The sequence below is a fragment of the Anser anser genome (genome assembly GCF_964211835.1).
Source record: "Anser anser genome assembly, chromosome: 7".
Taxonomy (NCBI): Eukaryota; Metazoa; Chordata; class Aves; order Anseriformes; family Anatidae; genus Anser; species Anser anser.
Window position 1 is genome coordinate 4,882,214 of NC_139727.1, and position 22,479 is coordinate 4,904,692.

A 22,479-nucleotide genomic window follows, 5' to 3' on the forward strand; every position below is an offset into this window, starting at 1 on the left:
CTTGTCATAGTGAAATAGCCGCATCAGTGGAAGCACCCGGCATCCTCTTACTCAGGATGTCATAAGATCTCAGTGACATACAGAAGGGTTTGTAGGATCAAGTTATTATTTGTATAACATTAAAATCCTGCTCTAAGCGGCAGGTAAATGTGTGGCGCTCTTCATGGCATTTGTTTATAAAGACAACCTGAAAACCCAGCGCATCTATGTGTCAGGGTGTGTAAGCATTGATGGCCCTGACCAGCCTCACCTGGGGCCTCCCCTCCACCCTTGCTCCTGCCCCTAAGTCCAGGAGGACTTAGGGGCATTTCAGCTCAGCCCTAGGCTATAAAGCAGTGCTGATTTCCAGCTCTGCTGCTATACTTGTGCTTGCTATGCTGTAGGCTTTATCCGAACTGTAGCTCATGGGCTAACTTCTCAGCTGGACCTTGGCCCTGCCTCAGCACTATGGACCTGCCTGGGGATCCCTGGAGCAAACACAGATCCTGATCTGTGGGCTGCCCAGCTTGACCTCAGAACCTGCGTCATCACCACAAACTTGCATGGTAAGCTTGACTCATGGTTAAACTTGGTCATGACCGCAGGGTCTGCCCTGCCATGCTCCCCTGCTGCCTGCCCAGGTGTCCTGCTGGGCACCTGGCCTGCAGGTTGCTGGTGCTGTACAGACAACTTGTACCTGTCTGGGAGCAGGAGGATTAATTTAAGAGATGAGTTACAAATTATCAAGAAAACTAATTAATAATGGAAACAGTGAGTCAGCACGTGTGCTGCCATTAGGTTGTGGCACATGAAGGATTTCTTGTATCATGTCTCAGATCTTGTTTCAGCAGTATGAAATATTGATCATGAGTTAATTAGAAACAAATCATTTGCATGATCATAAAATTGTTTTTCTTTCAATGAGTGGATGTAACTCTTTTATCTCTGTCAAAAGAGCTTGAATCTGTCTCTGAATTGCATTTGGGGTCTCCTGAATTTCAAATTCTCACTTATTAGGGTTTTTTAAGTTATATGTGTAGTTCTGAAAACCTCAGTATTTTTGTTTTTAAATCTGTTTAGCAATGGCAGATAATTCTGCCTTCTTAAATATCTCCCTAAGGCTCCCTGTGTGCCAGAGAAGCCTTGTACCTGGTGCAGCTGACAGGACACTTGCAGTCCAGCACTGCAGCAGGGACTGGGCAGAGCCATGGGCTGGAGGTATAAACTCTGCGGAACTTGCCAGCTGCAGGTCTTCCTCAGTCCCTGTGATGCATGTCAGTCGAGTAGCACATGGCACACAGCTCCCTTTTTGCTGAGAAAAGGACTTCTGTTGCTGGCAGACAGCTGCCACTCAAAGTACCAGTGCAGTTTGGCCTGCCCATTTTCTGGACTCTTGTCACAGGCACCTTTGTCAGAGGAATCTGGTATGTAGTGATGCTTCTTGGTGCATATTTGGGATAGTTTTATTACTTCACTGCATATTTTGTGGCCTGTCACATCTTTCAATCTAAAAAAAAAAAAGTTCCTATACTAAGCTGCAACAAGTCATAAAGCTGTGTTTGAAAAATGTAAGATGCTGCTGAAATCAGCTGTTGTTGAAGTCTGTATGGATCATGTAATGTCTATAAGATTTTTCCCAACAACATGGAGCAGATGAGTTAAAAACAAAACAAAACAAAAAGCTGCAGCTCCCCCAAGGTCAGCATAGAGTCATTCAAATCAAGCAGTCAGTCCTGTCTGTAAAGAACAGCACACTTAATATTGTTAGACTCGTGATGGAGATCACAGTGGTGTCAGTTCTCTGATCAAGGAGAAATAAAGGTTCATGTTCCTGTCCCAAGGGAAGGCAATTGGTTTTGAAGGGTTGTCAGTCTCGAAATTTCAAATACAAACATGTACGTATGTCAGTAAAGTCAGTTTTCTGAATGTATGAATAACCTTTCTCCAGACTCGATTTTGCAGCACAAAAGCCTCTGAATGGCAGTCTGACACAACCAAATGTGTTGGTGTTCATTTGAATCTCTCAGCTAAAAATATTTGAAAACAGACTTAAAATAAGAGCAGCAAGTGGCTACAGGTTGCTAAATTGATTACTGTTGAGGAATATGGCAACTGCTTACCTTAGGTAATCATTTGCAGTAAACACTAATAAAGGAGAAGAGTTGATATGAGACTATAATTGGGGCTGCAATGGCTTAAATCACAGTAGAGGGAGACTTAGACTGAACATCAAGAAAAATCACCTGATTGCACAAGGTCTATGAAAAGCTGGGGAGGTGCTGAGGGAACCTCCACCCAGGTCACTTTTGAGGTGATTCACTGAGGGAAACTCATACCTGAGTTACATGTTCATTCTGGATATTCATTTGCACATCATCTTTAAATCTAAGCTCTAAGGAACACCTTGTGGGGAGTGATCCTGCTGAAAGAAGTGAATTTGGCCAACTTTTCCTCATTTGGATCTTTGTGTCGGTCCCATGCTTCCCTCCTATGATAGTACGCTCAGAGCATTTAAAGAACTAAATTATCAACCCAAAACAAACGATTCCTTTCCTCCTACCTTCTCCTGAAAAGAAGGTAAGGGGGGGGAAATGAGAGAGAATTTTAAGTAGATAAAATCAAGAAATTCCAAACTGAAGTAGGCTCTTCTGTTTAAACAGTAGTTAATGCTCCTACTGATCAGAATCACAGTAATGATTAGATGCCTCAGCGGAGATTGAGAGGGAGGGTAGTGTCACTTTCTTTATACTCTAGATTAAAAAGACAGTCAAAGGAGGTATTATTGTCCCTCTATGACAGAAGAGAAGATGAAACTCTGGGAGGTTAAGTGACTTACTGACAAAGTCTATAGGAAAGACAGAAAATGAAGCCAGAGCTTCCAAGTTTCAATTCAGTGCTTTAATCCAAAATCTTTCCCTCTGTCAGTGAGCTTTGTTATGGTAGGGCTCTGAGAAGGTTTGACGTTCCTTGACCAGGGTGTTGCTACCTATGCAATGTGGAAGCTACAGTGCTCTGATCAGGTGGCCTCTGCAACAGGAATGGGAGCCAGTTAACGTGGTGGGCTGTGGGTTATTTCTTCATTAAATTAAATTGTTGTTCACATGTGTCATGCAACTGCACTCAAGAGACCCGATTTTGATTGCTTGCGTTGCCAGCTGGGAACTCAGAAGTTTGTAATTTTAGAAACAAAAGGAGAAATGTAATTTCCTGGACTGCTTTTTTTTTAAGCAATTATCCAATGTCTATAGAGTCAACATGTAAACTTGGTGCTAATTCTTTTATAAGAGGTTAATTGTTTTAATAGAGAGGATAAAAAAAATATGCAGCATTTGAAGTTGAGTGGGTTTATCTCTACATCCAGAAACACAGTCCCAATCTGAATGTGTCTGTGATAAACCCCAGCTTTTACAGGTAGGAGCATTTCTGAGCTCTTCTGCTTCACCAAGAGACAGGATGGTGTCATTCCTATTTAACAAACGTGAAAACTGTAGCAAGGAGCTTTCAGCAAGACTAGAGACATCATCACATGTTTAACACTCGGGATACTGTTGACCATTGTTGTATTTCATCATTTCAGCCACCCTCTTTCCTGAGAGGGGTAGAGGTAGGCACAAAAATTCAGGGCCTGATTTTCAGTGGAGATGACAAGAGAAACAAGTCAGGCTTACTTTCCCTGAAGCTAATGAAGATAGGGTTATTTTTCTTATATTCCCAAATGTTCTCCATTTAAAGATAGGAGTTAAATTGTTTGTTCTTATTTTAACCAAATTAGGAACAAAATTTTCTAGTAAAAACATCTGAGTTTATTGTGAATGCTTGTTCTTTGAGATGTTGCCTGCGTTTATAAAGAGAGATTTTCTACCTCCACAAGTTTACAATATGAAAAGTATTTCAAATTCTGCTACATCCAGTTCTTAGTATAAGGAAAACTTTTATTATAAACACATAAGTTTATAATCCCTATAAAATCCCAACAATCCCTGAAATAAGATGTGTATTCCCAATGTAAAACATTTCTCATTTGCTCGTACAGTTTTACCACTAATTCAAGGGTCTCCTATGTGTCTTGGCATTTGCAGTGACAGCATTTGTGAGAAAGTTATTTTTATGATGTAATGTGGAAGTTTATTACATATATTCATAGATTCCTTTCCTTCTAGATAATTTGATATTTGCTTTCTTTTTGATCCTTTTGTATGTCCCTTGCTTCCCAGAAAGAGCATTGAGGCCACAGATGAGCTCCTTATTTAACTTTATTTTAATTTAGTCCAGATTAATTATTTTGTGCACTCTACTTAAGATTGCTTCATTTGCAAGAAATCAATGTTCAGTATTACCTGAAAAGGAAGGAAAATTAACCTATTGTTTTTAAAAGTTTGTTATTGATAACATAGACCTTAATTTTGTAAGTTTGTTTTAAAATTCCAGTCATTAGGAATGCAAAAATAAGCCCAAACATGCAAACACTTGAGGTATGATAGTACTGAATGTATGATAGCTCACTGAAGGCAGTGGAAACCTTTTAATTGGTTTTAAAGAATTTTGTAGTATTCCCTGAAGCAGGTGTATAACTTCATGGACTCACTCCTGGCTATCCCCACCAAAAACTTCCTGACTGTTGAGCTGCAGTCACCCCCCTCGATCAGACCACAGTAAAGCCAGGTGAGGTGGTCACTGTTCTGGGTCTGTGCTAAAGCAGCCCACCCAGACTGTCTGTTCGGGCATAACTACATCTGCAATCACTCCTTAACCCCAAACGGTTTAGTTTATGCACTTTTCACATCAGGTCAATTCCAGGGTGTCTGGAAGTCCTCTGCACCTTCTGTGAAGAACTTGCATGTGAGTGGGTGACAATCGAGGTGCTGACTCACTGTGCATGCAAGTTAAGCACCCAGTTCCTGTTGGAAGACAATAAGAGTTGATTAACTCTCAGCTGAGCTTTTGAAAATATCCAATGTTGCTCTCAGGCCACCTTTCAGATAAAAATAATGCACAGCAAATGCTACTGGTTGCAGTGGAGCAGAATATTTATCTTCATTCTTAGCTCAGTGGGCATGATATCTCACTTAGCAGCAATAAGCTACATTTAAAAAAAAAAAAAAATCTGGCAGCCCAGAATTAACAGAGTGGGTGAAATACTGTGAGGAGCGAGAGAGACAGCAGTGGATGTTATGGAAAGACACAGGGTCTGATTATCCAGGCGTTGAGAGGGATGGGGGGAGAAAAAAGAGGGGATGTTCTGCAGCTTAATTAATGGAAAGAGGCTTGTGCATCTGACAGCAGCCCCTCTGCAAGGTGAATTCTTTCATAAAGGGACTCATTCATGAGTTGCCAAGACATCCACAACCTATTCTTGAATTCACACAAAAATTAAAAGAAAAACAACTGACTGGCTAATTTAGTGACTTGCAGGATGCAGCTGGTGCTACTGTTTTCACAAAAAAAGGGCCTTTTCCCTTCCACCTCCTAACCATTCCAGTGCTCCTCCCCACCCACAGCTATTTTGTATCCTGCTGCACCAGCGAGGAGTGTGACAACTCCCTGACTTAGCAGGCACTGTGGGATATCGCATAACAAAGGCGAATAATATCAGAACAAGGGGGTTCTGGCCAGTATTTCTGAACTGGGAACCAATTCTGGCTCTCATCAGCTGAGAAGTAGGACTTCCCTGTGTGTATATGTGTTGAGATGTTACTGTTGGATTTTTGTGTTTATGAATGAAATAAAAAAAAGGCTTCATTATGCTGGATAATGCAATTCCTTCCCTGGCATCTTGATAAATCACCAACTACCTACCCTATGTACTACTGAGGAGACAGTTTGTATAGTTCCATGTATATGAAGAAGATACTTCGTGTCTCCAGCACTGATATATTATTACCTTAGCTCTTCTTAGCTAGTACAGTAGTTCAAGTTCTCATGTTGCCTGACACAGAAAAACAAGTCCCTCCTGCCCCCCAAATCCCTTTTCACCCAGATTTTCCTTCCCATAGGGTATTTAGTACAAAATCATCCTGTGTGTGACAATAATTTAACAACCAGAGTTAGTCAGCTGGGCAGACCTAACACAAAAGAGCCACTGGCTATTTTTAAAGTAGCACTAAGCAAACCTAAAGGTTTCTGAAAGGTGTTTGAAATGATGTGGTGCATTGCCACCTGACTCTGACAGGTCTCCTAGTCTAGCTAACATGGGTGGAGCTGCTCTGGCATCAGCAGCTATGGGAAATGACTGAAATAAATTGTTTGTGTGGCCAGAGCTTTATTTAGCAAGGAAACCTCACAACTAACGCTGCCAACAAAGAAAGCATAGCATGCATCATACAGACTTAGCTACAACTCCTGCTGGAGGCAGCAGTTTGGTCCTTGAGACCAACCAGCCTCCACTTGATTCAATCTGCAAAAGCCTACAGTGGATGTTGCTTGGTTTCCAAACAACACAGAGCAGACCTAAGTTTTCTCTAAACCTAGACTCAGCAAATTCAGAGCCTGTTTGTCATACCTGGTTGTTTCCCAAACTCCCATCCTTTGTGAGAAGGTGGGTGTGCCAGGAGATGCTGAGCAGAAACTGAAAGGGGAAGTGCTCCAACCAGCTCTGCAGTAGGTGAGGGCTTTTACTATCCATTGAAACTGAAATGTGGTGGGTGTGCCTTTACCTCATATTTCTTATTGCTCTGGCTGCTTGTCTAGTGCTGTTACACACCAAGGGTTGTGCAGAGTCAGAATAGTCTCCAAATTATGTGGTTGGTAATATCCTCTCTGCTCATTGCAACTTCTTCAGCTTATTATTAGGATTTTAAAAAATACAGCAGTAACTGGATAAGTATGGGATTAATAAAAGTATGGTCAAGCTCTCTCCTCCCACTTTTTCTACATGTTTCTTGGCAATGTTTGACCATTAAAGGGCTGCCAACAACTTCAAGTCTGGAAACTTTCCCCTGGCTAAAACTGAACTAGAATGTAATACACCCACATCACAGTTGGAAGTTGTGAGAATTCATTCAGTCGCATTAAGGACCGTCAGGATCTTTTAGAGTCTCAAAGTAACCTTGTTCAGCAAAACTGCCTTTGCAGTCTCTTTTATTGGCTTCTAAGTACTGAGGATGTCCTTCTTTTCATCTGAAGGGCTCAGCAAGTGTGATTCCAGGCTTCTTGGCAAGCTCCCCCCCCCCCCCCCCTTTGTCCACTTGGATCTGGAGAAAGTAAGAATAATAATGGTCCTTAAAACAGAAAGAGAGAGAGTACTCTAGCAGTTTGGAGAGCACAAAAAGTTGTTGGAAAGCTGTGAAAAGGATTTTGTGTGAACCCTACAAAGAATCCCCCTCTCTCATAAAGTGACAACCCAATATCCCCAAAGGGAACAGCAGGAGGGAAATCTAAACCTGTGGACAAATTCAACTGATAATGATTGGAGAGTTAATTACTTTAAAGCTCACAAAGACAAGCTGAGGTGTTAAAATGGATCCTGCAAACAGCAGCATCCTCCCCTTTCACCTAGACTAACTAATCGCAGCAGGACAGTAGCAAGAAGGACCTGAACAGCCTCTGATTACAGCAGCTTTCGCTTGCTCTGAGCAAAGTGATCCTTATTCATTTCCAATTCCATCCATCATCTCATCAGCTGCCCTCACAAAGCATTACCGTAAATGTGTACAAAAACACAAAGCTGCATCAAGTTCAGTGATGCTGGTTAATACAGGGTCCTGCAATACCCCAGGCCTTCCTCTTGGGGTTAGCCTAGAAAGCGCTACTTCTGCACACAGCAGCAAAATACTTCTTGCCATATCAGTGCATTTTACATGGCAAAGGGAGAAACTTAAACCCAGTATAAATATAACTCACAATTTACCTTGGAACCTAAATGATGATCCCTTTTTCTTCAGATAGTTTGTTTTAGGTCGCACTTCATATTAAGATTCTGTTTGTGAGGTTTAATGCAAGATTAGCAGGTAGGGACTGTAGAGTTTAAATATATTGGTAGGAAGTGTTTCAGATGATGATAAGCTATCATCATAAAAAAAAAAAAAGCAGATGCGTTGGACTCTAACAATTGATTTCTACCTATTAAAACATCTATTAATCACTTACTAATTCTTTATCATGGTTATAAATAGATTCTCTGTATGTAGTGCTGAGATGCTGTGTATGTGAAAGACATGATCGCACAGGACACTGTCACATATAAGGACCATCTGTTTTTTTCTGCTTTGCTTTTAGCCTTGTTCCATTGTACTCTTAAATTCTCTCTGTCCTTTTGGCTCTTACATGTAGAGTAGTTAATGCAGCAAAAAGACGTGGTCCTGGCTAGGGGTTCAAATATACATTAGCAAGCAAGTTTCTTCTCCTGGACTATTACAGCTAACTCTGTGACTGGATCTCCTGTGGCTAGAGCAGGGTCCTTGCAACTCAGGCAGACAGATGCTTCCTTACACTAGCACCTTCTTCTAATGGCTGTGCTCTATGCTTTGTATCCCTGATTGGAGAACAGGAAAAAATAATACACATTCACCTAACAGAGCTCTTATAGGAACTAATTAATTGAGGGTTGTAAAGTACTTTGATCTGGCAGCGTGGAATATTTGCCAGAGTAGAATGGAACATGTGGGATTTATTACAAAAAGTCACTGTCTCTGTCCCTGTGGGATGACAGTTGATCTACCACAAACACTAATTTCCAAATTACAGTATCATACCAACTGCAACTCCTGAGTTGAGACTATTATAGCATTTACCTTATAAACTGTTAGTTTCAGGAATTAAAATGTCCCCAAATCAATAAGATGGCATCAAGAGACTATTTTATATTATTATTCACTTTTAGTAAATGTAATAGATGAGACAACAAATGATCAGAAAATATGCCCACAGGTTATTCACTTTGTGTGTGTATAACTACATGCGTGTATATATTTGTATAATCTATAGTAGTGTTTGTCAATAGTGTTTAAATTGGGCAGTGATGCTCTGTTGTGTGCAGTAATGCATATCCTCATACTTAAACCAAAAAACATGCAATTTGCATTTTGTGGGGTAGACTTAGTTACATGGATTAATCTTTCAGGTTAAATTACAATATAAAAGGCTGTAAAAAATACCCTAATTGGGGAAAAAGGAAAAAAAAAAAAAAAAGACTGTTCTAGTCCAGAACAAATGTGAAGTTGAAGGTTAGAGATACTGGGAAGGTGCTGAATTGGTGGCAGGTGAGCTAAGCAGAGGAGGTGGTATAGGTATGCATTAGGGACACGCTCGAGGTGACTGTAGAGGCAGGGAAGAAGCTCACTGCATTCTTAGGATGACTTTTCTCCCACAGGTCACTTCTCTCCACAACCTAAGCCAGGGAAGGCAATTTCCAGGTGACTGTACTCACATATGTGGATATGTACTATAATAATAAAAGAAACATCCTGTCTCTAGTAAAGTCGGAGGAAGATTTTCCACTAACAATGATGTAGGTCAAGACTTCACCCTATAGTATCTTAAAAGATACTTAGGGGACTGTCGCTATACCAAAACAGACAACTATATAATTGTTTCTAAACATGTTACAACCTCACTGATTGTAATGAAACTCTACCAGCGATTGAAGCCCTCACAGGCAAATCTTTGTATATGGCAGTAATGTGAGGCAAAATAATGTTCTTGCTGATTTCAAACAATAGTTCAAACTCTAATTTAGTGTTCTTTATTGTATAGCAATGAATTTGGCCTGCATATGGCTGGGCTTCATCTAAGTCTAAATCTTGTCTTACACCACTACTATACACATATCAATAGATATATTTTGATATAGATTTTGATTTTTGAGAATTTTTGAGAATTGAATTTAGCTCAGACCATGCTCATTCCTTAACTTCTTCCTTTCTCTTGCATGTGATCCAAAAATAGCAACTGTACATGTGTTTTTGGAATAATTCTAAGGACAGTTGAAAGTAAGGATATGGTTACTGCATATACTACAATACAGATGTGCAACCAAATATACTTTTCTGTATGAAAAAAACATTAAGGATATTTACGCTGTAATTAAGGCAAGGAAATACACAGAACACAGTGATCTGGGCCATAGAACTTCTTACTAAAAGCAGGTGAGGGTGTCTTTGATTTTAGAGACTTTTTTCTTTAATATTAGGGACAACTTTTTAGCAGATTTGTCATGTATATTTGATGTGTAGGTGTATAGACATCTCTTACTGCTCTGGGGCATTAACAGCCATTGTACCTCATTAGTTTCATAGTGTATATAGGGGAGTAAATCCCCCAAAGTCTTACAGTAGAAGACATGCTAAAGTGTGAATTTTATTGCTTACACTGATTTCCTTGATGGGTTTATAACTTTTCAATGGATATTTTTAATGTAGTTTATTGTGTGTAAATACAAAGCATTTTTTATTTAAAACTGAAAAACTTCTTGTCTAGATCACAAATCACAATGCACCCAATTTATTAGACATGCTTGGTTAGATCCAAAGTGTTTCTGGCACGTATGGCTTGCCTGGGTAATACGCATTGTTTCAGAGTTCCACTTGTTTATCACATTGAACTGCTCTAAATTCATATGATGCAATTCTTTTAAAATCATTATTTTGGGAAATAGTAAAATTGACAGTGGTAACAGATCTAAGTTCATTGGAGAACGATTCATCCATAAAGATGTGCTCATGTTCATGCGCTTAACTTCTCTACTTTTCATAGTATTAGGTACACCTGTAAATGTTAAGATCCATGGGAGTTTCTCTTCACACAAAAGATTCTTGAATATGTTAAAATCTGGAACACAATACCTATAACATAGGTATTGTGTCCTATAAAGTTTTTTTTGTTTGTTTTTTTTTTTTTTTTTAGAAAAAGGAATTAAGAAGAAAGAATGAACATGGGTGAGGTGAGGATGAGGTAGGAAGCCTACCCAGGAGGATGCCTGAGGTGAGGAAGTTGACTCCACGCCTCAGGACTGCCTCCACCAAGAAAGAAATAAGGGTGATTGTTGTGGGCGACTCCCTCCTCAGGGGAACGGAGGGCCCTATTTGTCGGCCTGACCCCACACATAGGGAAGTCTGCTGCCTCCCTGGGGCCAGGGTCAGAGACATTACCAGGAAGCTTCCAAACCTGGTTCGCCCCTCTGACTATTACCCGCTTTTGATAGTCCACGCTGGCAGTGACGATGTTGAAAAGAGAAGCCTCAAGGTTATCAAACAGGACTATAGGGGGCTGGGACAATTGGTGGAGGGAGCGGGAGGGCAGGTGGTGTTTTCGTCTATTCCTACGGGGGAAGGGAGAGGCACGGAGAGGACACGGAAAGCTCGCGTGGTTAATAGGTGGCTCAGAGGTTGGTGCCAGCACAGAAATTTTGGGTTTTTTCACCATGGGGAGCTTTACTCGGCACCCAGCCTGATGGCCCCAGAGGGGTCCCTATCTCCAAGGGGAAAACGGATCCTAGGCCAGGAGCTGGCGGGGCTCATAGAGAGCGCTTTAAACTAGGTAAGAAGGGGGACGGGGCTCAAACAAGGCTTGTTGGAGCTGTGCCGGGGGAAACAATGGCTAGGCCGGGGAAGAAGGCGATGGCCCAGCTGAAGTGCATCTACACTAATGCATGCAGCATGGGTAACAAACAGGAGGAGCTGGAAGCCATCGTGCAGCAGGCAGGCTATGACTTGGTTGCCATCACGGAGACGTGGTGGGACCGCTCCCACGACTGGAGTGCTGCAATGCCTGGCTATCGGCTCTTCAGGAGGGACAGGCAGCACAGAGGGGGTGGTGGCGTGGCTCTCTACATTAGAGAATCTTTCGATGTTGTGGAACTCCAGGCTGGGAATGATAAGGTTGAATCCCTGTGGGTTAGGATCCGCGGGAAAGCCGGCAAGGCTAGCTTCCTGGTCGGGGTCTGTTATAGACCGCCGAACCAGGATGAGGAGACGGATGAGGAGTTTTATAGGCAACTGACAGAAGTTGCAAAATCGTCGGCGCTTGTCCTCGTGGGGGACTTCAACTTCCCGGACATATCCTGGAAACACAACACGGCACAGAGAAAGCAGTCTAGGAGGTTTCTGGAGAGTGTGGGAGATAGCTTCCTGACGCAGCTGGTCAGTGAACCTACCAGGGGTGGTGCCCCGCTAGACCTTCTCTTCACAAACAGAGAAGGACTGGTGGGAGATGTGGTGGTCGGAAACTGTCTTGGGCAGAGTGACCATGAAATGGTTCAGTTCTCTATTCTTGGCGAGGCCAGGAAGGGGACCAATAAAACTGCTGTATTGGACTTCCGGAGGGCTGACTTTGAGCTGCTCAGGACGCTGGTTGGCCGAGTCCCTTGGGAGGCGGTTCTGAAGGGCAGAGGAGTCCAGGAAGGCTGGGCGCTCCTCAAGAAGGAAATCGTGATGGCACAGGAGCGGTCCATCCCCACGTGTCCAAAGACGAGCCGGCGTGGAAGAAGACCGGCCTGGCTCAACAGAGAGTTGCGGCTTGTGCTTAGCAGAAAAAAGAGGGTTTATAATCTTTGGAAAAAAGGGCGGGCCACTGAGGAGGACTACAAGGATGTAGCGAGGCTGTGCAGGGAGAAAATTAGAAAGGCCAAAGCTCATCTGGAGCTCAACCTGGCTACTGCCGTTAAAGACAACAAAAAATCCTTTTACAAATATATCAGCGCGAAACGGAGGACTAAGGAGAATCTCCATCCTTTACTGGATGCGAGGGGAAACCTAGTTACTAAGGATGAGGAAAAGGCTGAGGTGCTTAATGCCGCCTTTGCCTCAGTCTTTAGCGGCAATACCGGCTGTTCTCTGGATACCCAGTGCCTTGAGCTGGTGGAAGGGGATGGGGAGCAGGATGTGGCCTTCGCTATCCATGAGGAAATGGTTGGCGACCTGCTACGGAGCTTGGATGTGCGCAAGTCGATGGGGCCGGATGGGATGCACCCGAGGGTACTGAAAGAACTGGCGGAGGAGCTGGCCGAGCCGCTTTCCATCATTTATCGGCAGTCCTGGCTATCGGGGGAGGTCCCAGTTGACTGGCGGCTAGCCAATGTGACGCCCATCTATAAGAAGGGCCGGAGGGCAGACCCGGGGAACTATAGGCCTGTCAGTTTGACCTCAGTGCCAGGAAAGCTCATGGAGCAGATTATCTTGAGGGTCATCACGCGGCACTTGCAGGGCAAGCAGGCGATCAGGCCCAGTCAGCATGGGTTTATGAAATGCAGGTCCTGCTTGACGAACCTGATCTCCTTCTATGACCAAGTGACGCGCTTGGTGGATGAGGGAAAGGCTGTGGATGTGGTTTACCTTGACCTCAGTAAGGCTTTTGACACCGTTCCCCACAACATTCTCCTCAAGAAACTGGCTGCTCGGGGCTTGGACTGGCGTACGCTTCGCTGGGTTAGAAACTGGCTGGATGGCCGGGCCCAGAGAGTTGTGGTGAATGGAGCCAAATCCAGTTGGAGGCCGGTTACTAGTGGACTCCCCCAGGGCTCAGTGCTGGGGCCGGTCCTCTTTAATATCTTTGTCGATGACCTGGATGAGGGGATCGAGTGCACCCTCAGTAAGTTTGCAGATGACACCAAGCTAAGTGCGTGTGTCAATCTGCTCGAGGGAAGGAAGGCTCTGCAGGAGGATCTGGATAGGCTGGAGCGATGGGCTGAGGTCAACGGTATGAAGTTCAACAAGGCCAAGTGCCGGGTCCTGCACCTGGGGCGCAACAACCCCAAGCAGAGCTACAGGCTGGGAGATGAGTGGCTGGAAAGCTGCCTGGTGGAGAAGGACCTGGGAGTATTGGTTGATAGTCGGCTGAATATGAGCCAGCAGTGTGCTCAGGTGGCCAAGAAGGCCAACAGCATCCTGGCTTGTATAAGCAGCAGTGTGGCCAGCAGGTCTAGGGAGGTGATTGTGCCCCTGTACTCGGCTCTGGTGAGGCCGCACCTCGAGTACTGTGTTCAGTTTTGGGCCCCTCGCTACAGGAAGGACATGGACGTGCTCGAGCGAGTCCAGAGAAGGGCGACCAAGCTGGTGAGGGGTCTGGAGAACAAGTCTTACGAGGAGCGGCTGAGGGAGCTGGGCTTGTTCAGCCTGGAGAAGAGGAGGCTCAGGGGCGACCTTATCGCTCTCTACAGTTACCTTAAAGGAGGCTGTAAAGAGGTGGGGGTTGGTCTGTTCTCCTACGTGCCTGGTGACAGGACGAGGGGGAATGGGTTAAAGTTGCGACAGGGGAGTTTTAGGTTGGATGTTAGGAAGTACTTCTTTACCGAAAGGGTTATTAAGCATTGGAACGGGCTGCCCAGGGAGGTGGTTGAGTCACCATCCCTGGAGGTCTTTAAAAGATGTTTAGATGTAGAGCTTAGCGATATGGTTTAGTGGAGTACTTAGTGTTAGGTTGGAGGTTGGACTCGATGATCTTGAGGTCTCTTCCAACCTAGAAATCTGTGATACTGTGATACTGTAACATATTTAAAATAGAGACTTTTATGATTTTTCTCTGTGCTATTCTTATGCCTTCAGCACACTCATAATTTAGAAATGGCCAAACAGATTGTCAAGTTTTCTCCAGTGTTTTGTTTCCTGAACTGGGACATGCCATGCCAAGTTTCAGTTTCAAGAGATTATTTTTCTCTTTTACCACTAACCAAGTTGTAAATTTCCCGGAAAAAAATAAGTCCATAATGGAAATGTTGACACAACATTCAGAATAGTGTTGCTGCAAATTGTGCTGTAATGATTTATATTGTTTCCAATAATTTTAAAACTATTTTCAATCACAGCCAAGTCTGCGTAATACATGAACCTTGAAGGATTCTCCAATAAATATTAGGTCACTGCACATTTTAGTTTCCTGCTGTATATTTAAAAGACTGCTTCTGGCCATTAAAAGACTAAATCTTCAGTCAACAGGTATGGTATCATAGGCATAAGCCAGAATAACATTTTCACCTGGTGATTTCTGTAGGTAGGTCATTCAATTTTACAGTGCTCTGAAACATCACCAAAGAGCTTCCTCATACAGTATCTGCAGCAACTGACTGAAAAAAAGTTGCACTAAACCAAAATACTTAATCTATTATTATGGAAACTTTGTTCTCTTACTGGTGTACGTGCAATACATGATCTAGGAAAGACCTTGATTTATTGTAGAAGGTCACTTTCCATCCACTCTAAAAGGGATTTTTTTTTTCCTCTGTGTGGGTTCAAAATAAATGAATTCCTTTAGCTCTATCTTTTCCTCTTCAGGACCAGACATACTAATTTTACAAAACTTTGCGGACAGGCACCCAAATGCAGCACGTCACCCACAATACATGGAAAAGGATGCCTTGGGGACCCCTGAGATGGGTCATGGTTCGGGTTTGGGAGGATGGGAAGCACCCCTAGCACCTAGCCGGTGCTTAGTTGAGTAGATAAACATGTAGGTAGGACCACCTTTCCCTCTCTTGACTGGTGCCATACCCTATGGTATTTTGTCACTCCATAGTTCAGTGAGAAGTGGTATTTGCTAACCATAACTGAGAAAAAACATCTTTGGTATTTTAGACTTCGACATGTTTCATGGCCTTTGGCAGCATGGCTCAAGATGGCATGGAGAAAAGGTTGAAACTAGTTTTAAGTCCGCGTGCTTAACCACCTTGTCCTTTAAAATATCTTCCTCATAATATCTCATTGCAACACACTCGATGGGAGGACATCTGTAAATCGTTCACCTTCCTTTCATCCCACAGCCTAACTACAGTTCCCCCCCGACACAACCCTCTTCCCCCGCACTGAGGAATCGCCCAGGCCCTCGAGGAAGGATCTGCCAGCGTTGGTGCTCCAACAGAGACATTTTAACCCCTCCAGGGTGGACGAAAGCCCCTCAGCACCCCCGAGCCCGGCGCCGGGGCCCCCCGGGCGCCTGCTCCCCTCAGGCTGCCTTCCCACCCCGTCCCTCAGCCCCTAACGGCCGCCGACACTGGGCCGCGCCTCCCCCCAACTTTATTGGTTTCCCCCCGCTTTCTCTCCCTCTCCTTTTTTTTTTTTTTTTTTTTTTGAGGGAGAAAGGTGGGGGGAGCTCAATTTCCCACTTGCCAACAGCAGATAAAAAAAGTGGGGAGGGACCTCTTCTGTCACAGCCTATGTAGATTAACCTTTCAATTAGCTGTTATCAGGTCCTGTGTCTTAGCACCAGTCCTCGCAATCTGCGTCCGCTCAGCGTCGGGGAGGCTGGAGGTTCGGGGTGGGTTTCTGGTTTAATTTCTAAAATTAACGCTAATTGTTCGTGCGGCCCCCCTCCCCCGCCGCGAGCCGATGGCTTGCGTCTGATCTGCCCGTCCACCTTTTAGTGGTTTGGAGTGAGAAGAGGAGCCCCGCGGAGGAGGAGGAGGGGAGACAAGGTATTCTCTCTGTATTCATCTTTTTTTCCCCCCCTCTCGCGAAGGGGCTTAGAGAAGGTAACTAGTGCAATCAATCCGCTGGCTGGGGATTCCCTCCACCCCCACCCCGGCTTGTCTGGCTCTCCTGGCTGGGTCCCCTCCGTGTGTGTGTGTTTGGGGAAGGGGGTGGGGGGAGGCTGTGTTGTTGTTGTGTTCCTGGCTCTGCTCGCAGCCAGGAGAGAGAGCGAGCGAGCGAGAGACAGAGAAGGAGCGAGCGAGAGAGAGAGGGAGAAGCCGCGATCGCGTTTCAGGGGCAGCACATTCCGCAGGAAACGCTGCTGCAGAAACACACACGGGCAGAGAAAGGAGGTCATTGCGAGCAGAGGGGGGAAACCTGCATCCGAGGTCAGACTCCCCGGAGTTTACGTGGGGGATAATAGGGAGCATGCGATGGGGTTTGTTGTGCGTCGGGTGACAGGCTGCAATTTACCATAATAATCCCGTTTCCCTCCCCTCTCGCAGCGCAGGGGGCTTGTCACTAGGCTCCGCACTTTTTTTTTTTCCCTTTGCATTGGGGGCTGATGCACGTGTTTGCAGACACTTGCGCTGGGTAAATGCATTGCAACGCTCTGCGTTTTGCAGGGGAGGGGGAGCAGCAGCAGGAGGTGATGGCTGGGCTGGGGAGAGGGGGAACGGAGCGGCGGGGGGAGGCAGGGAGGGAGGCACGGGTTTTTGTGCTGCATGCTGCCCCCCGCTCGCTCCCGGGCGGCGATTGTTCCTCGGCGGGCGGGCTGACAGAGGAGTCCCCGCGCCTCGCATGGCGAAACTTGCCGTGCAGCCGGCAGTCATTGTCGCCATTCCCGTTTCCCCCCCTCCCCTCCCTCGGCGGTGCGGGGCGTGCGTGTGCGCGATAAGAGGCTGCCAGCGCCTGGCACCTCGGGCGGCTTGCGCTGCGAGCACGCCTCTCCCGCCCGCGCGGCCGGCGGCAACCGCGGCGCGCGCGTGACTCTGAGTATTGAGGGCTGCTGAGCAGTGTGTGTCGCGCGCCCGCCCGCACGCCCTGTGCCGGGCTGCTCAAGGCGGCCGCCGCCGCTGTCTCGCTCCCGAACTTCAGCGGCACGAGCGGGTGGGGCGGCGACGGGTGGGGGAGGGGAGCGGAGCGGAGCCGGGGGGAGCTAGATGGACGGCGGCGCCAGCCAACGGGAGGGCGGGCTTGCGAGAGCTCCCTCCTCCGCCGGCGGCCGCTGCCTAATCGCTGGCGTGCGAGTCCCAGCAGTGAGGCGGGCCGGGCGGCTGTGTGGCGGCGCTGGCGGCCAATGGCAGCCTCCGGCACCGCCCTTTCTCGGGAGTGGGCGGGGCCGCGCGTGGAGGGAAGGGGCGTGCCCGTTGATTGACACGCCCCGTCTTCCAATGGGGGAGGCCGGTTAGTTGCTGGGCGGGACGGGCTCGATTGATTGACATCGATCCGCCGCCTATGATCGCGGCGCGGCGTGCGCGGCGCGGCCCAATGGCGGGCGCCGGTGGGCGGGGCGCGGGGGTAGGTGAGGTTTTAATGAGCCTCCATTGGGCTGCAATCAGTGTCATGTCGGACTCACGTCAGGCACAACGGGGCGAAACAAAATGGCGGCTTAGGTGAGGCGCGGCCGGGCGCGGCGGCCGGGGGGAGGAGCGGCCCGCGGGGGGGCAGCGCAGCCGTGGGGGGCGGCCGCCTCGGCGCGGCCTGGCCGCGGTAGCAGGGAGCAGGGGTCGGGCAGCCGGCAGCAGGGGGAGCCGCTGCGGCGCCCCGAGGAGGCTCCTCCCCCGCCGCCGCGGTCCCGCGGAGGTGAGTGGCGGCGCCGGGGGGGTTCGGCCAGTCCTGCGGGCTGCGGGCGCTGCCCCGGGAGCGGGGGGGGGGGAGCGGGAGGTGATCCCGGCCTCGGAGCTCGGGGGTACGGCGGCAGTTCGGGGCAGGTTGGGGAGCGTGGGCCGAGCCCCTGGAGCCGGGCTGCGGGAGGGATGCCCGAACCGGTGCTCTCTGGCCCCAAAGCTCCCCTTCATCCCGCTGCCCCTGGGCGCCGGGAGTTACCCGTCCCTTCAGCAGCGGTGTGCTCAGTGCAGCCCTCCCCAGGTGCACTGCCGGTAGCGCCTGCTGCCTTTCTGTGCTGGGGGATGCTCCGGAGTCACCGGGCTTTGAGTGCTCAGAACTTCTGTGGGAGGGTAAAGCTGGGCAGTCCTGCTGGGGGTGTCGTCCTCGTGCTGCTGGCCTTGGTGGTGCTTGGTGCTGTCATGACAGTTGCCTTTTAGCATCTGATCTTAAGCTGGCTGTGGGCTGTCACAGTGTGCAGGCGCTTCGTCAGTTTCAGGTTCCCGTGCACTACTCGTGCTCCCTTCAGGTCTTCTGGTATAGCTCTGAAGTTATTGTAACATCTTCTTATCTGTCTGTGTTTAAAGCATGGGCAAGTTTCAGTTCCCTTCCTTGTTACAATTAAAAAGTACAGGTTCTATAAGGAATAATACGGTAGCTGGCTTCACGATGTGGATAATTCTCAGAGTGTCATGTGCTGGTAGTCCTTGTCAGTATCTCCTTTCTCCTTGTCTCTTTGTAGGTGACTGTTTTGTGATGCTGAAACGAGTATCATGCCTCTTTTTGCATCATTAATTGAGATTGGGGTGGTAGAGTAGAGCTGATTAGCTGCGTAATTTTTAGTAATGGCTTGGAGGAAAGAAAAATGGCAAAGAACTCCCTGAATGCAATGGCAGTCTCCTCTTCTTCCTTCTCCTCTGCTGCAATCCTTACCTGACCCTGATGCTGCAGCAGAGAGCTGGCCTGCTGCTGCTTCTACATCTGTGCGGAGCAGGTAGGAGGAAGCAGAAAGAAATTGTGCTTCATAGGTCACCAGCACGTTGCATGAGTTGCTGTTCTTTTTTTGTTTGTTTTTCCTCCCCTCTCCTTTTTATTTATTTTTCTGGTAGCAGCTTTAACTTCAATTTGAAAATGTTTACCTGCATTTGCATTTAAGACAACTGAAGTGATTTTTTTATGAATTTATCTGAAAAAGACTTCAGATGATGTTTTATAAAATGCTTTTTGGATACTTGTGTAGTAACTTGTTTAGTGCTGTTTTGGAGTGGGTAACATTTTTTTGTTGTTAGTGTTTTTTATTCTTTCCAACTAGACAGCTTGCATTTAAAATGTGGATCACTCTGAAGTAGTTCCAGATACTAGTTCAGCCTAAAAAAGACCTCATTACAGGATTATACGATTACTGATGACACCTAAGAATGACAGATTCAGTCAATGTGTTCTTTAATTAGAACCAGCTGTACAATAGCTGTATGTTTTTATATTTGCATTCAGTCTAAATCCCAAGCTGCAACTTTGCAACTTCTTTGCATCTATCTGATTATTTATGACTTAAGTTAAAGGACAAACCCTGACTAGAGATGGCTTCTCTTGTTTTGAGAGTAATGTATTGTACTCCCCCGCCCCCCCCCCCCCCCCCCAATACCAATGCTTATGTTCTGCAGCCTTTTGGTAGCAGACTTGTTAACAGCCTTGATGGGTATCATAGCATGATCAGAAGTTTCTGCCGTGTTACCACTTTCAAAATAAGATTTCGTGTAGTGTAGAAGCTGAAACATGACATGTGAGGTAGAGCTTCATAATTCTTGCTATAAGACTTGAAAGTGGTCCTGTGCACATAGGAGTCTGGAGAACCTCATCTGTGATTGGATGGGTGCTGTTGAGGGCTTGATTAAAGGTTATTTAATTATAAGATGAGGAAAGTCAACAAATAGAAATGAGTGCCTGCTGTTAACTTATTATCACTCTTAAAAATTGGTATTTCCTCAAAAATCTCTGGGTAAGCATCACATTTTTTTTTTCTTTAAATATTAAATGAGGTGTGACCTTCTTTGGCAGCTTTGGTGAAATAAATCCTGAACTTAGAAACCTGAACTTCGTTTTGAAGCTCCACATGCCTTTTTACATTCAATTTGTAAAGCTTGTTTCTGAAGCAGCTTGTTCTGTATTTATACATAGCAAGTGAATGGGTATGTATAGATCTATATGTTGTTAATCTCGGATCAATAGCTGTCTGAGCAGGACCTGATTTATGAAAGGCCTCTTTAACATAGCGCTCCTGGGTCACTGAGCTGGATTATGTTGTTGGCAAAAATGTTTACTATGAGGAGGTTACTCCGAAATTTATGTATGGTAGACCATGTCATGTGGGTTGTGGAGGTCAGGGTGCTGCACTTTGGGTACATCTGCGATCAAAGTGGCAGAATAACTGAAACTCCTGGTTGGGGTAAAGCAATTCCGAAATGGGATCAGGTTAGCTTTACAGTGCTTCCTAAAGCAGAACAAACTTAGATTCTGCTGGAAGGAGTGAATTGAAAGTGTCTTGACTTTTCTCTTGGAATATCCTGCCCCATGTTGGCAACTCAGTGCTCCTGCTGATACACTCGACTAGTGTTGATTTAGTAGGCGCTAGCGTGCAGGAGGTTGTATTACACGTGGGGAATTTTAAGTAAATAAGGAACAATGTAATTCTGAATATGTATTGCTGTGAAATTCCTGTGCCAAGCAGCAGGCTCTACATGAAGCTACAGGCTTATGCTCACCTTTTGCCACAGTCACTGGCCAATAAAAATTCCTGTAAGCCACAAGTTGCAGCATTTATACCAAAATGTTCATTGGTGTCCAGGCGCTTGGAACAGACCTGCACTGTGTATTCTGGAATTTAATGGAAGTGATGTGGTTGCTTGTATGAAATTCAATATAACAGCACTGCAGGAGATTGAAAAATGGGGAAAGTATGTCTGACTCAGCAAACGCAGCTTTCAGCATTGAATTGAGTACTGACCATCTTCACGAGGACTCCTCATAGAACAGCCGAATTAGGGAACTTGGGATCTTACAACTAGCTTTCTAGGAAACTGGCACGTTGTTTATATGCAGCTAGAAGGGCCTTCCAAAGCCTAGGGCAAAGCATAAAGCTGTCTCTATTTGTGCCAGTCTCCACTATATGTAGGCTTCTGCTTTGTTTGTTGTGTTATTGTATTTTCAGTGTTAGAGTTGTGAGAGAGTTCAAAGGATTCATAATACCTTGGAAACTTTCATTCCCCATACTTGTTTGCAGTTTGTGGCTACAGTGTTGCTTTGGAATCACGCGAAAATGGTGAATCTGAACAATGCTGTCCACGGAGGATTAAATTAAAATGCCTGTTTAGAGATCAAGTTACTGTTTTATTACTGATTCTTGAAAAATGCAGTACTGTTATCAAATGTAACTTGCTTGAGTACAGACTGGAAACAAGAAACATCATTCAGTCTGTGTAGTAGGGTTCACTGTGAGAGCCAATTAAATGTTCAGGCCCTGTGTTTTTTATCAGGAGTGTGTCTTCGTTCTGGCAGTCAGTTGAACTTGTGTATTTGAGTCCGAAAATGCTTACGTTTCAGTTGAACCTTAAGAATGAGAAATTAATTAAATGAATTGATTAATATTTTTACTATTTGGGTATAGAAGAGTTTCACATTTCCCAATTATCAGCTGTTCTTTTGTTACAAATTCTGTTGTGTAGGTGTAATAATATGTGAAACATGATCTTGTACCTTAGATTTAAAGAGATTTTTGAGGGGGGTGAAGAGGAGAGCACGTATAGGAAACCAAAAGCCTTTTTTTTTTTTTTTGTAATTGTTCTCTTCACAGTTACAGAGGATTCTTCTTAACAAGTTGAAAAACAAAAGATTACCAATTCAGGTTTTTTCCTATTCATAATTTACTCAAGTTTTAAACATGATTGAAATGCAAGCTGACTTGAATAAATGAATATAAATGAGGGCCAAGACTTACGTAATCACAGATATTTCTGCTTGTTGTAGGCTGATTGCCTTGGCTTCAGAAATGTAGTTTCAGATTACTTCATTTTTGGATTTTGCTGAGAAACTGGTGAATCTTCTATTTTATGAGACAGCACACTTACTGAGAATGAAGATTTCTCTCCTTTTGTATGTATTTTACTTTGATTTAAAATAATTGCACAGCTCTGTTCATGTCTTCAAAAGTTGCCACTAATATTTCACAGCAAAAAAGCTGTTAAATATATTTAGTCATTAGATGACCACTGTTTTAATTTGTGTGTTTTTTTATTTTATAAAAAATGAATGTCTTGCAGAAGAAATAAATTCCTGTTCAAGATGT

At 45.3% G+C, this 22,479-nt stretch overlaps 1 protein-coding gene across 17 annotated transcripts in view; it reads left to right on the top strand.

Moving 5' to 3' along the window:
• The first annotated feature begins 388 nt into the window (after positions 1–388).
• The window catches only part of KAT6B (lysine acetyltransferase 6B), a 129,246-nt gene continuing 107,155 nt past the window's right edge, over positions 389–22,479 (top strand). For 3 of the 17 annotated variants that reach the window (XM_083844694.1, XM_083844692.1, XM_083844696.1), the window contains exon 1: positions 17,800–17,926. The gene's annotated coding sequence lies outside the window, so the exon portion shown is untranslated. The other 14 variants (XM_083844691.1, XM_083844689.1, XM_083844699.1 and 11 more) reach the window with 13 other exon arrangements.